Genomic DNA, 13,102 nt, shown 5'->3' on the forward strand with positions numbered 1-13,102 from the left:
TTCGTAGGTGAAAGAGCATCATATTCTACATTTCTGCACAGTGTACGTATATAATAAGACTTTTAATCACTGGTGAGCTGGAAGGCCAGACTGATTTCACAGCCATGTTCTACTAACGTTAATGAAATCGATTTCTTTTGGTGCAAAAGGTCACAAAATGTACAAAAACATCATCCATTCATGTTCTGACTTTGTTGCTGACTTCCCTGCTTGGTACCAGTAAGGCACAAACACAAAATGAGAAACAATGTGTTGACTGATGTGAAGTCTAGATTAAAAAAAGATATATTTCATGCAACTACTAATTTCAAAACTTTAACAATTTTATCATCTGCTCCTTATGTACATGTGATGTCTTAATTGACTTATTTATTTTTAATAAATATACAAAATGTTTTCCCAAAACCTCAGTCGACCAGTCATTAATGCATCAATTCAGCTGACCTCATTTTTACCACCTGATTTACAAATATTAGTCGAACAAATACGAACCGCAAAAACCAGCAATCAAAAATATGATACCAATTTGTTTCCACCCGTTTGTATGAACAGCATATAATTCCTTCCGACATAATTTCTCATTTGCCCGATTTGGACTTTGTGTACTGGAAGTGGTGGCTTAATGTAATGTAATGCTTTATGATGCAGTTTAGATTGCTGAAATTTACCTCCAGGTGTTCCTGCAGATGTCACTTGCTGGCAATTTTACTAATTCATATTTACTGTATTTACTAAACGGTGAACAGATGCTTTTTTTTTTTTGGGTGGTTATTAAAACCAATTATCACAAGATTAGCAACCTAAATGTTGTGCTTGTAATTTGTATTTGTGTTGGTTATGTTTCCTTCAAACATTGATCACTTATCGGAGCTGTAACGGAAGATCGGACAGAACGCGTTTGCTTTTTTACACAGAAGTCATAAATGCTGCAATTGTGACAGTTAGCGTTGTATCCCAGCCTGTCCATCTTTCTCCGGTAAGTGACTGTTTCATATTGTTGATTGCTGTGTCAAAATTGATGAACTGCATTTAGTCACACACTCTGATTGGTTTTGGCTACACATCTTCATGCGATTTTGACACGTAGGTTGAATTTTGTCCAACGGTCACATCTATTCCCATGTTTGCAATGATTTTGCAATCATTACATACAATCGGTTTATGCAATATATTATTTTCAGCTCCAATATAGACAGAAGCTTGTCATGAACTTTGGCGATATTCAAATCATCTTATATTTTAACGTTAGAACAGGACCCTGCGACTGTTCCAATTTCAAAGTGTCTGGTCTTTGAAGCCGGTTATCTTCTCTCAGCACTGCTTCTGTTTTTAAAATTAATCCACACATTAATAATGTCAGCATTTTTTTTCTCTGCAATATGACAAGAAGGAAAAGTTCTCTTACATGCATAAGTGATTCGAGAGTTTTATTGCTGAAGGATTATTTCTTGCGCTCCTGTCACATTCACATTTTTTAAACAGAAAAGTACTGAACAGTACATATTCACTGTATGTGAAAATATCAGCGGTGTCAAAATCAGTTTTTGTTGTAAGTCGAAAATAGGAAAGCTCAACATTACAGGTAAACTTCATTTCACTGTCTAAACTTTTCAATGCAGACGTCCAACTGTTCACTGTTCCGGTACATTTGAAATATTTCTAAAGAACTGAAAGCAGATCTGGACTTGTGGATGACGCCACTCCATGTTTTTCAAACTCCTCTACTTGTGAAAAGAGGTGACTCATCGACCATTTGCTAGTAAAAAGGGTGAAAAAAATAGCAGATGAATGACGTGCATCTCAATAAATTCAGAAGCAGATTCACTTATATCTCAAGGTATTATTGTATTTCTTCTTTCTGACACTCATTCCCTAAACATCACAATGACTTGCCCGTTTTATATCATGTGAGGAAATCAAGGAATTCACAACAAGCTACTGCTGCACATCCCATTGCTTTGTAATGGTTCATTCAAAGTTGGCAATGCTTTTTTTAGTCATTCTCCTTTGCAGTGAATCATTTCTGGTGGTTCTAGTTGCCCTGAAATAAATGAACTTGGCTGTGGGCTTCATTCTCTGTTCCTGGCATTTGGAAAAAAAACTGATTGCATTAGTTTTTTCCCCCTACAAAATGTGCTCCATAAATGGCCACTTCCTGAGGTTGGTATTGTGTTTCATTATGAAAATGAATTTGTTGCCATTCATTGGCAGCCTTTCAATTATCATTAGGCTGATGGGCGAAGGAATACTCAGAAATAGGAATATGGTGATTTGATTCAGATGAAAGAAATACATAAGCCTTTTGCAGCTGTTTACTGTCACGATACTCATTACAGATACATTACATAGGAATGGTTATATGGTCTATAAAAAGATGGCAGTAGAAAGAGTACTATTTATTTATTGTTAATTTTCTGTTATCATTTGTAAAGAGCTCCATTCAATCTATTGGTAATTTGTTTGATATTTGGTTATTTTTGTTTTTAATGTAAGGCATTTTTTTACATTTGATATTGCACTACATTATTTTTATTTTATTTGAATACTTATCAGTCTTGTTCTATTACCTTGCTATTTGAACTCATTTTCACATTGTATAATGTCACTTTCAGAGGTAGAGCACTAAGTTCATTACAAAATAATCATCATCATCATACTATTATAATAATACTCAGAATAATCACAGTCAGGTCATTTCAGCTATGACATTTGCAGATAATTTATTTCGTACTACGGAACTTTTTTTTTCTCTCTTGAGTCAAAAGCAAAATGAAAAATCTGCCCTCGGTGGCGAAGATGGGTCAGCGTGACACATTTTACTTATAAATTATGGCAAGAGAAAGTAATATGTATTGAGTTGGAATGGATCAGTCAGGCGACACATTAGATTTTTTTTTTTTGGCCTAGTTTCCCTCCAGCTTGTTAAACTCAATTGTCTGGACAATCTGTCACCCAGCTTGGAACTGGTTCCCCAATGAGGCCTGTGATACACGCACACACACACACACACACACACACACACACACACACACACACACACACACACACACACACACACACACACACAGACAGACAGACAGACAGACAGACAGACAGACAGACAGACAAGAGCACTGACCACCCATCCTCAAGCTAAACAAATAAAACCAAGTGGAGCAAACTGCAAAGATAAAAGTGTTTGGTTAGTGAATTAACAGTGATGTGTTTCTCCAGATTCCCTTTACACGGTCATAATCCAAACATAAACTCAAAACAAAAAAGGAATAAAAATAGGACTTTATTTATAAAGCCCTTTGACAACGGCTAAGATTCAATGCTCTTTTCTGCTTGATGGAAAAGGCCATTTCTGTCTGACATACTTTGCCAGTCTTCACTTTAACCTTTAAAGAAAACCCCACAGACAACAGATCCACAGCACAAATAAAGCCGCTTATAGAGTCCCCTTTAGCTGACAGGATCACTTTTAACACCATACTTGATATTAAGACGCCCAAACAAAAGCAGCGTGTCCCTTTGCCTTGTGGAATTTTTATTTTGGTCAAATCAGTCAGTTCAATACTGCCGCTGTATTGCCATTATACACCAACTGTGATGATTTGGGTGATGCCCCGACACACACAAAGGCTCAAACACACTTGCGTGGACGTGGTGAAACACATCCCCCACACTCCAGTACCCTTTATAGCTCAACGAGTGTGTTGGTTGTGTCCTCATCTCTCCTTGTCTCTGCTGTAGTTAATGACTTCTGCCTAATGTCTCCATAAGCTCTATTGAGAGGAATGAATGCCAGGTAACACTGCAGGCCACATCACATTTCTGCCTCCCTCTGCTAAACTGCACGACACTATTGCCCGCAGTAATTATCTCCACGCAGGAAAGAAATTCAATCTGTGCATATGTGTGTGTTTATATGCATGTGTGAGTGTGTGGTTGCACGGGACATGCTCAATGGCCTGTATGTCTGTGAGGATGGAGAGTGTGATTATTCTAATCCATGTCTATAGAATGCAATATTTGTGTATTAGCTTGAGCTGCACTTCAGGTCGTTATTGCATATTTTTAGAGAAACACTGTAGCCTATATATTTATATGTTTATATTGCAAGGAGCAATTGAGAGTGAAACATCTTTAATGAGCATGGGAACAAGTGCCAGAAATACAACCATCTCTGCAGTGAGTGCTAAGATTGTCTCTCTGTTGCTTGTTTGGTTACCGACTCCCGCTATTGCTGAGAATGGACAACAGAAACTCAGGCTCCCTGCATCTCCCAAACACATAATAAACAAGTTTACAAAAGCTTTACTGTCGGATGCTGAAGAAAACAGTCCTAGGTCGTCGGCGAATTTGCTTCGTGGGATAACAAGAGACCGAAACGTTCTGCTATGCTACTAATTAACGAGCTGCATTCTGGATTCTCTCGGGAGAACAAAAGTGTCTACCAGTGTCTAAGAAGAATACAAGTTTTGAAAATCTATTCAAGGGAATACCAGCTCCTGCGTTAACAATTGAACAAATGGATCATGGTTATGCTATAATGTCATTGATTATATTCCACCCAACCATAACCGGGTCACAGCGGCATCAGTCCCAGCCTTTGCTGTTTGACAATTTTGCCATCTCCAAGGGGAGGACACAGACATTCCTGGAACAAAAGATTATTGCCTGAGCCATTTTAGCTCTCAATGTGGAGGAGAACCAAAATCCTCGCGCTTTCTTCGAAGGTGAACCCGGACAACCTACCACTTGTATTCATGACCTACCAGTCATTACCAAAAGCTTGTGACCATAGGTAAGGCTGGGAACGTATGTGGATTGGCCAAGAGGTTCACCTGTTGATCTGGTACAGTGGCCGCATTATCACGGACGATCTCATGGTCCATCTCTCCTCATTCAACCCAAAGATACTTGCCTTAAACAAATCCTCCAGCTGAGGCTGGATATCACTTCAGACCTAATTATAGTCACCGAGCTGTTCACAGCCAACCATATAAACAAAGCTAATACAGTGCGACTGTCTCGTGTGATGGACAGCAACAACAAAAAAGAATACATTAGATCTCCAGTTCAGTTGGAGGTGACGACTGTGTTGGCATTTTTCCTGTCATCTTAGAAATGGCATCAGACAGAGACGGAAGGATGTGAAAGTCTTCTCTGGTTTCACTCATTTCTCATAGTCGGCGTTAGCAACGACACGTATGATTTTGACTTTACACTGACAGAAAGTTCCGAACACAATTCAGGTTACATTTAGGAGATGGGTTTGCATTTCTGCAGCCTTCTCTCCAAAAGATAAAACCTCCACATTTAAAGGGCAATAGGATGGTGCTTTAGAATCAAGACTACTTGGGGAACTGATATATTTTATTTCCAGATGAAAGCGTAATTCTGCCATATTGGTGAAGAAAGAAGGACCGGACAATTACCCGGAAGATGTCATTATAGTACAACTGATAAGAAAGTTGCTGTCTTGCATCTGACAAAAAAATCTTTTCATCACCAAGGAGCCGGCAGGGAGAATAGTCCATAGTACTATTGATAGCCTGATCACCGCAGGGTTGAGAATGCTGAGTATTAACTACAGTGCAAAACGAGAATATAATATGTGATCACTGCCCGGAGGTGGGAGGTAAGGCTCCTATCGGATCTTTTATATTGTTGTCAGCACTATGGCGACATGGAGGAACAGGGAAAAGTTGATTGCTGTCTACTGCCGCGTAAGTCAAGTGCAGGGGCTATCAACAGGGGGTCCAGCCTTGTAATGCCAGGGGGCTTGGACAAGATCGGAATCCCTGGTGAGTAAAGGCTGGATTTGACAGATGTGCTAAATCTTTTTAGTCGTTTTGGGAATGGTGAGGTTGCTGGTGGGCACGCTGGAAGTCTCAACAGAGAGGGACAAGGGTCAGGAATGCGTACTTTGATGTATGTTGCACGGTATCAGGCAGAATTTTGACCGCATGTCTAACGATGTTGATTTCAGGTGGATTTGTTTTTCTTTTCCCCCCCAGTTCTGCATTAAATGGAAATATAGAAATGATGGGTGGATGAAACTTGTCAAAGGGATTTTGATTGTATCATCACGCATATGAGGCTGTTGTGTTTGTCTTCACCCTTAAACGGCTTTTATTTATTTGACTTTTTTAAGCCCAATTAACCTGATGAAAAACCGAATTTCACAATCAAAACGCATCTCCACAAGAATTATGACACATCCACATCTGTGACTTCATTTGACTAATCCCTGACTTGGTGGAAAGTATCAAAGATAGCAAAGAGTGCTGTATGTAAACTTTCAACTTTTATCTCTTCCCTCTTGGACTTTTTCTTAATACTTTATAATATCCTTCCATTTCCGAGGAGGAGGGATTGGTGCTGCCTCAGCAGCAGGCAGACAAAAGCGGCGAGGAACATGGACAGAGATTCAGGGGCTTAGTGTCTATGCCAGGATGACCTCATATTGTTCCAAATGCTCACGGGACTAAAAAAAGCACCCATAGCGGAGGAGCCTTGGCTTAGCGCGTAATACGTTATATGAATTTCTTACAGACGCAGACCACCCCCACAAGTTCACATCATTTCTCACTTGTTCGCTCTAATTCTTCCATCCCTTTCTCCTGCATTATTCTTTTGTTACCTTTGGTTGCACAAATCTTCAAATCAATTTCCTGGTGGGATCATGTGATAAATGTAATCATGCGTGTGCATCTTATTGTGAGATAAGTCAAAGGGTTTTTGTGAATGATTGCAAAGGTACATGAGGAGGAAGGGGGAAAAAAGGAAGACGTGATGTGGCAAAGAGAAGTGTTGCGTAACGCTTAATACGTTGAGTAATTGCGCATCACTGTAAATGCTAATTTGGCGTCGTGACTGCTTGATTGATTCACAGATGAGAGTTCTAAAGTTGCCAGCTTCAAATTCCAAACCCACCTCATATCAAACAGCTAAAAGCAGAACTGTGGTTGGAAAAATAAACCAAACAAATAAAAAGGCTCACACAATAACTGAGCACAAGCAAACGTTCGACCACTCGCTAATTAAATGTCAAGCGCAATCATTTCTCAGAAAGAAAGAAATGTTTAAGTGTTTGAGCTGCACCGTGATGGGAAGCGGGCTCGGGAGCTGACAAGTTCACAGAGTTGGAGAGGCAGAAGAAATATAACAGAAACAAAGAGGTGTTAAAAGAAAAAAAGCTGATGGTTGACTCTTTGGGGATATGGAAGCACGCCTGAAGTGATAAAGCACATTTTAGCTTCAGTGAGGCAGACATGGATGGATTATGATGTAGTAAAGGTGTCTGCACTCCAGAAGTAGTTCGTTTCTCCAACAAGACACTCAGTTTCTTAAGTTGATCCAAATTACCATTTAGTCTACATCCTCTATTTTGTTTTTTATGGTATATATTTATTTTCGAATTATGTTACAGAAAAGCGGAATCTGATAGTTAATTGGAATTGAAAGATGATACTTTGACCGTGTCTCACTAATATATAAAACTTTTTTTTTTGACTAACGACATAATTACTGATATTTTAAATGTGTGTTTTTATAACACTGTCTGTCTCAGTCTGAGACATTATGGAAATAAAGTACATTGGTAAGAGATGAAGAAAGAATAAAATAAGTCTGATGATTTAAGTCAATAGGAATGTGGATGATGTGTCCTCGGTGGGTTACATATAAAATCGGTAAAATAGAAGAAATATAAGAGTGACTCATTTATAACGGCAACAGGACAATTAAAGAGATGGAGCTTGAAAAGTGCTTGTCAGCTTGCGGCCTCTGCGTTGATGCCTTCAATTTACTCCGTAGGATTTTGTCAAGTGGTTTTAAGTAGACTACTTTAATAAAACTATTCTGGATTCTGATGATTTTATTTTTTTACACCCACTCGACTGAATCAAAGTGAGTAAATTAGACAATAAAAGTTTTCCCAGTGTATTAAGGCTTTGTGACGAGAGCCGTTCGGCGAGGAGCAGATGGCTTTTTAAATGGTGTGCTTGTCGAATGGTTTGCGGAGCGGCCATCTTTGTCATTATTCAAACAGAGAATCATTTGCATCCCTAGAGTATTTGATATTTGGTTGAGATTGAAAGTTTTTGCCTCGAAGATTTGTTCCCATGGAGAGGAAAGTGTGATGCATATCAAAATGCTGTTGCCTGATTTGTTTGTTTCCCATTTGTGTCTTTTAAATCTCATAAATGTATACCGAGCACCTGTTATCTCCTGCATGCTCTCAATATGCCACCCATCTTTTATGAGGCGAGATATGAGAGAAAAATATTTCATTGCTTGGGGACTGTTCTCACTGTAATATATTTGTATTTTGTTCTCCTTACACCCAGTTGGAGCATGATATATGCATGGCATTGACAGCAGTAATGCTTCATATTTGAAATCTGCAAATAATCTTCCTTCATTGCTTATTTTTCTTGCCCCCCCCCCCCTTCTTTTGGATGTTATGAAATTCTCTGCTTATATTCATCAAGCATTCCCCTTGGGGAATCATGACGCCATAGATCAAGTCGTAGGGAAAAAAAAAACTCAAACAGAAATATAAAACGGCAAGAAAATGATTATTTGTTTGTTCATCTATAGCAGGGATCTTCAAATTGGTGTAGCGGCGATCGTGCAGATCCACAGACAATTGCAGTCAAATAAAGATAAAGTACTGTATCTGCACTGTCTCACAGCCTTTTTTTTCTCCCTCTCTCTCTTGCTCTAGCTATCTATCTTTCTGTCTATCTGTCATGCTGTCGGTCGGTCGGTGTGTCGGTCAGTCGGTCTGTCTATTCTCACAAGCCAATTACACACTTGGAACTAAATTAATCTGTTCAGAAAAAGTTTCATAGTCACAAAAGAAAAAAAAAAGCTGACTGTCAAAGTCAAACAGGGCTAATATTAATCAAACTAGTTACAATGAAGCCGCTCCACTGAGGACATAATTGTGTCCGCCATATAAAGAATCCAAAAGCACATCTTGTGAATGCATCATTTTGTCATCACTATAGAAGCTAAATAATACCTATTATTCTATATTCATCATCCATTTTTTTACTCCCTTGTGAAAAACATTTTGCTGACACGTTGCTGATGCGCCGACATTACTGAAAGAATGGAATATATCAATTTAAGAATCTGAGCAGCACAAAAAAAATATAAAACTCAGCATCAATTAACGTGAAGTGGAAATGGGGGAAGAAGTTGCTAGCTTTCTCTTTTCATTCGTTCCTCAATGACATTCTAAATCCATCCAACACAGTCAAACAGCACCTGGTGTATTGGCAAACACAACAGTAATCAACTTCCCAACTCCAACTAATCACCTCAACTCTTTTCTTGCGTCATTGTTCTCCTAATTAGAATCATATATCAGAGGCATAAACAAAAAGCATCTGGTGCACCACAGAGTCATTATTTTTTTTCATGTGTTTGTTATGTCGAAACACCTTCGAGGCAAAATCATTGCGCAAGTGGTGTTGAACATCTGGAGTCAACTCATTCAAATGCAGCCTGCTTAAACATTTAGCAGCCGCTTGTCAGGTTTCCATCCCCTCTTTTGGGTAATAACCGCCACAGTTTAAAAGTAAAGTACGACTCAGTTTGCGTGTCATCAAATATAAGCCACATTTAATTGTAATATTACAGTTTAAAATGTGTGTGAGCAGCAAACGGGGACATACTTTCTGCCTCGAGGAAGATCTTTATGAGGAGTTCCAAACTGCTGAGCAAAAAAATCATTTTGTCGGTCCACGCTTACATTTGGGCAGTGCTAAGGAGAAGATGGTTACCCTGACCTTGGGAACACAGGGCGAATCATATTCTGGAATCATTTTACAAAGTCTTTATTATATATATATATATTTTTTTTTTACAGGCCAGATAATGCTAAAAATGTCAACTGGCTGATATAGCTGATCCATTCATTTACTTAATCTGCAATAATCGCGATCGTCATCATTCCCGTTTGATGTGCACCAGTGGTTCATTGCTTCAACAGATCAGATAGCCTCAATTTGAACTCAGAAATGTCTATAATATATTACAGCACTTCCTATTAAAAGGCATCCTAGGTTCTGTATAACAGGGCATTTTGATTTATTGAAAGTGAAATAGTGAAATGATGGTTTGCCTTTGCTGAGGAGTCAGTTGAAAAACAATATAGAACCTAAATGGACACTTTCAAAGCATTCTTTGTGAATACTAATGCATACCACAACAACAAACTCGTATGTAATATTTATCTTCCCTTTTCTCATCGGTCCTCGACACAATTTCCTTACAAATGGATCCATAATCTACTCGTGGCTATATTTCTTGCCGAGCATATCAAAGCACATGGACTCCAATGTGCTCAGACAGCCAAATAACCCTCTCTCAGGATCACATTTGGTCAAAAACAGAGAGAGAAAAAAAAAAAGAAAAGCCTCACGTCCCCTTCACGCACCAACAATAAATAGATCACAGCCCGACTCCAGTAGCAAAGTGCCCTACAGGGGGAGTTTAAGATTTATTTGTACTTCTAATGGTTGCCGGTGCCACCAACTCAATGCCAACTGAAACCAGAAATGAAATCATTTCAGTCAAAATAGCATCACTGAAAATAAATGTAATGCTCACAAGTAAATCAATCAATAGCAATTGATGGCTACTTTATACATTAATCCTAAAAATGTGATTACCTGTCAATATTGGATATTCCGTCATCTGTATTGAAACAACTGTAAGAAAAGTTTTGGAAAAAACGGCACCACTTTTCATTTGTAGCTTTTATACAGAATATGTTTATCCAATATTGACATTTTCGGATCTCAAGATATTGCCTCATGACAATATGATTTCAAAAGAAAGAAAATGCAATTTCTTTCCCCTCAAAGGATAATGAAAGGATCTTCACCTTTCATTTTTCCCTTATCCGCTATATCAACGCAGTGAGTAACTTGGCCACAAAGGAGGAAATAAAATTATTCATTGTTTCTATATTCAGACATACATAGATATTTAGATTTTACATATTAACATTTCACCTTACAAATAATAATACCCTCACAAAAAATATCCATATATGTAATCCTTTTAATGGAATATTCTAAATGGGATTAAATGATGCACATTGATTCTTTATGTAAAGACTAATTTTCATGGAACGGGAGACTCTTTGAAGGTTCAAAAGACCTGTTTCGAAGCCAGTATTTTATCGAGAAAAATAAAGATGCCTCGAGGACGTCTGTGGATGTCACTCATCTTCCCATTGCGGACCTCATATTTTTTGTTTTGATTTAATTCAGGCTGCCGCGACTGCTCCTCTACTGATTGCGCTCAAGTGGTCAATCAGTTCACCACAATTAACCAGATTCTTTCCAATCAATGTCTCCATTATTATGCTCACCCTAGACCTGATCAAGTTCATGAACTCTTCTTTCTAAAATTCCCTGCTTTGTGCAACACAAGGAGAAGAGATGCCTCATCTCCTCATGACATCTCTCCCAAGAAGCTTCCCTGCAGGAAGTCAGCCGCTTCCAGACAAGTCCAGTACCCTGATCTCCAAGATACTACTGACCTTCACCGATACCTCCCCCTCAGGTTGTAATTCACACAATTCCTTTTCAGTGTTACCTTCTCTTGCCTCACTCCATTCATGCACCCTGGCCTGTATTACATCATTTGCTAATGTGCACCTCGCTTAGTGCCAGAGCCTTGGTACAGAACCAGAGGCCTTGCTGATTAATAAAACATCCTGTAAATCATATCTTGTGATTATAGTCCAGCAGTCATGAGGCGCCCCCCCCCCTTGGAACACTGTTGGACTCATCAAGGTCACACACATCTATATGTACATAATCACCCCCTTGCCCTTGTGCTGGAGTTAAAAGACTTGCCACATCCATGTCAACATCCTGCATCTCTCATTATTCTTGCGGCCACTTTCAAAGTTCTCAGGTATACCCGGAGTAATTTTGAGTCTGTCTTTTCCCACTGTGGACTATTTGTTAGACAGAAATTGCCTTCCAAACAGCACACTGTGCACAAAGGGCTGAAAACAACTCCTCCGTTTAGCCCGTGTCTTGTTCAGGCTGAACTCAAATAGGTCATCACTATGGAAAAATGGAAAAGAAAAATGGCCTACTTAGTCCCTCGAGTTCAACTGCACATGCCCTCTTAAAACCCAGTAATGGTTGAAGGAGATTACACCAAACAGTGGAGATACATGAGGATGCTTTGACAAGATGATTTTTTCCAGTTGACCCGTAAACAAGTAATAAAAAAAGTTATAATTCTGTTGAACTACCGTAGTTTGTTATATGTCACCTATTAAGATTTAAACAAGTATCATATAAACTACATCTAAATTGTGTTGAATATGAAGAAGATGAGAATGCAACGAGAAAACTAACACTATCATTACTGGAAAGCGATGGACATAAAATGTCAGGGAGGAGTAGGAGATCTAATTTAATATCCGTAGGGGTTAAACTTGGGGGGTGGGGGGGGATCATTCCTCTCAATGACTAATCCAGTCAAACGGGAATTTATTCATAGATGTATCTATAATGCATGCCTAAAGGATGAATGACTCCTCGTGCATCTGCACATTGCACAAGTGTGTGTATGTGCATGCATGTATGTTTGTGTGTGTGCATATGTCTGTGTGTCCCTCCTATGTGCAGTGTGTCAGGAGGCCCGGAGAACTGCTGATTGATGAGAGCGAGTTTGTTTTAACGAGCCCCCACAGTGGATTCACCTTGAGAGGGATTTGGTTCCACACTTTGCGTGCCTTCAACTGTTGTCTCAATTGATCTGAGGCGTGCAACTTCACTACAATATGCATGTTCCTGCTGTCTGTTTACATGTTTGAGTATCAGCAGGGGGGATTTTGGGCAAAGGAAGGGAGTATGTGAGTCGACGCATATCTGGGGTGTCTGGATCTGATGTGTATTGCATATCTTTATCTCTTCATTTGAGGTTTAATTATGTATTTCTTTGAATGATAATCATTACTTTTCATTGAATCCAGAGTAGAGGCATGAGATGATAAAAATATATGAAGTATATTTAGGGGGATTTAGTTTGAGAGGGCACAAGATTTATTTGAGGGGGGCCAGGCCCC

The sequence above is a fragment of the Syngnathus acus genome, chromosome 20 (genome assembly GCF_901709675.1).
Source record: "Syngnathus acus chromosome 20, fSynAcu1.2, whole genome shotgun sequence".
Taxonomy (NCBI): Eukaryota; Metazoa; Chordata; class Actinopteri; order Syngnathiformes; family Syngnathidae; genus Syngnathus; species Syngnathus acus.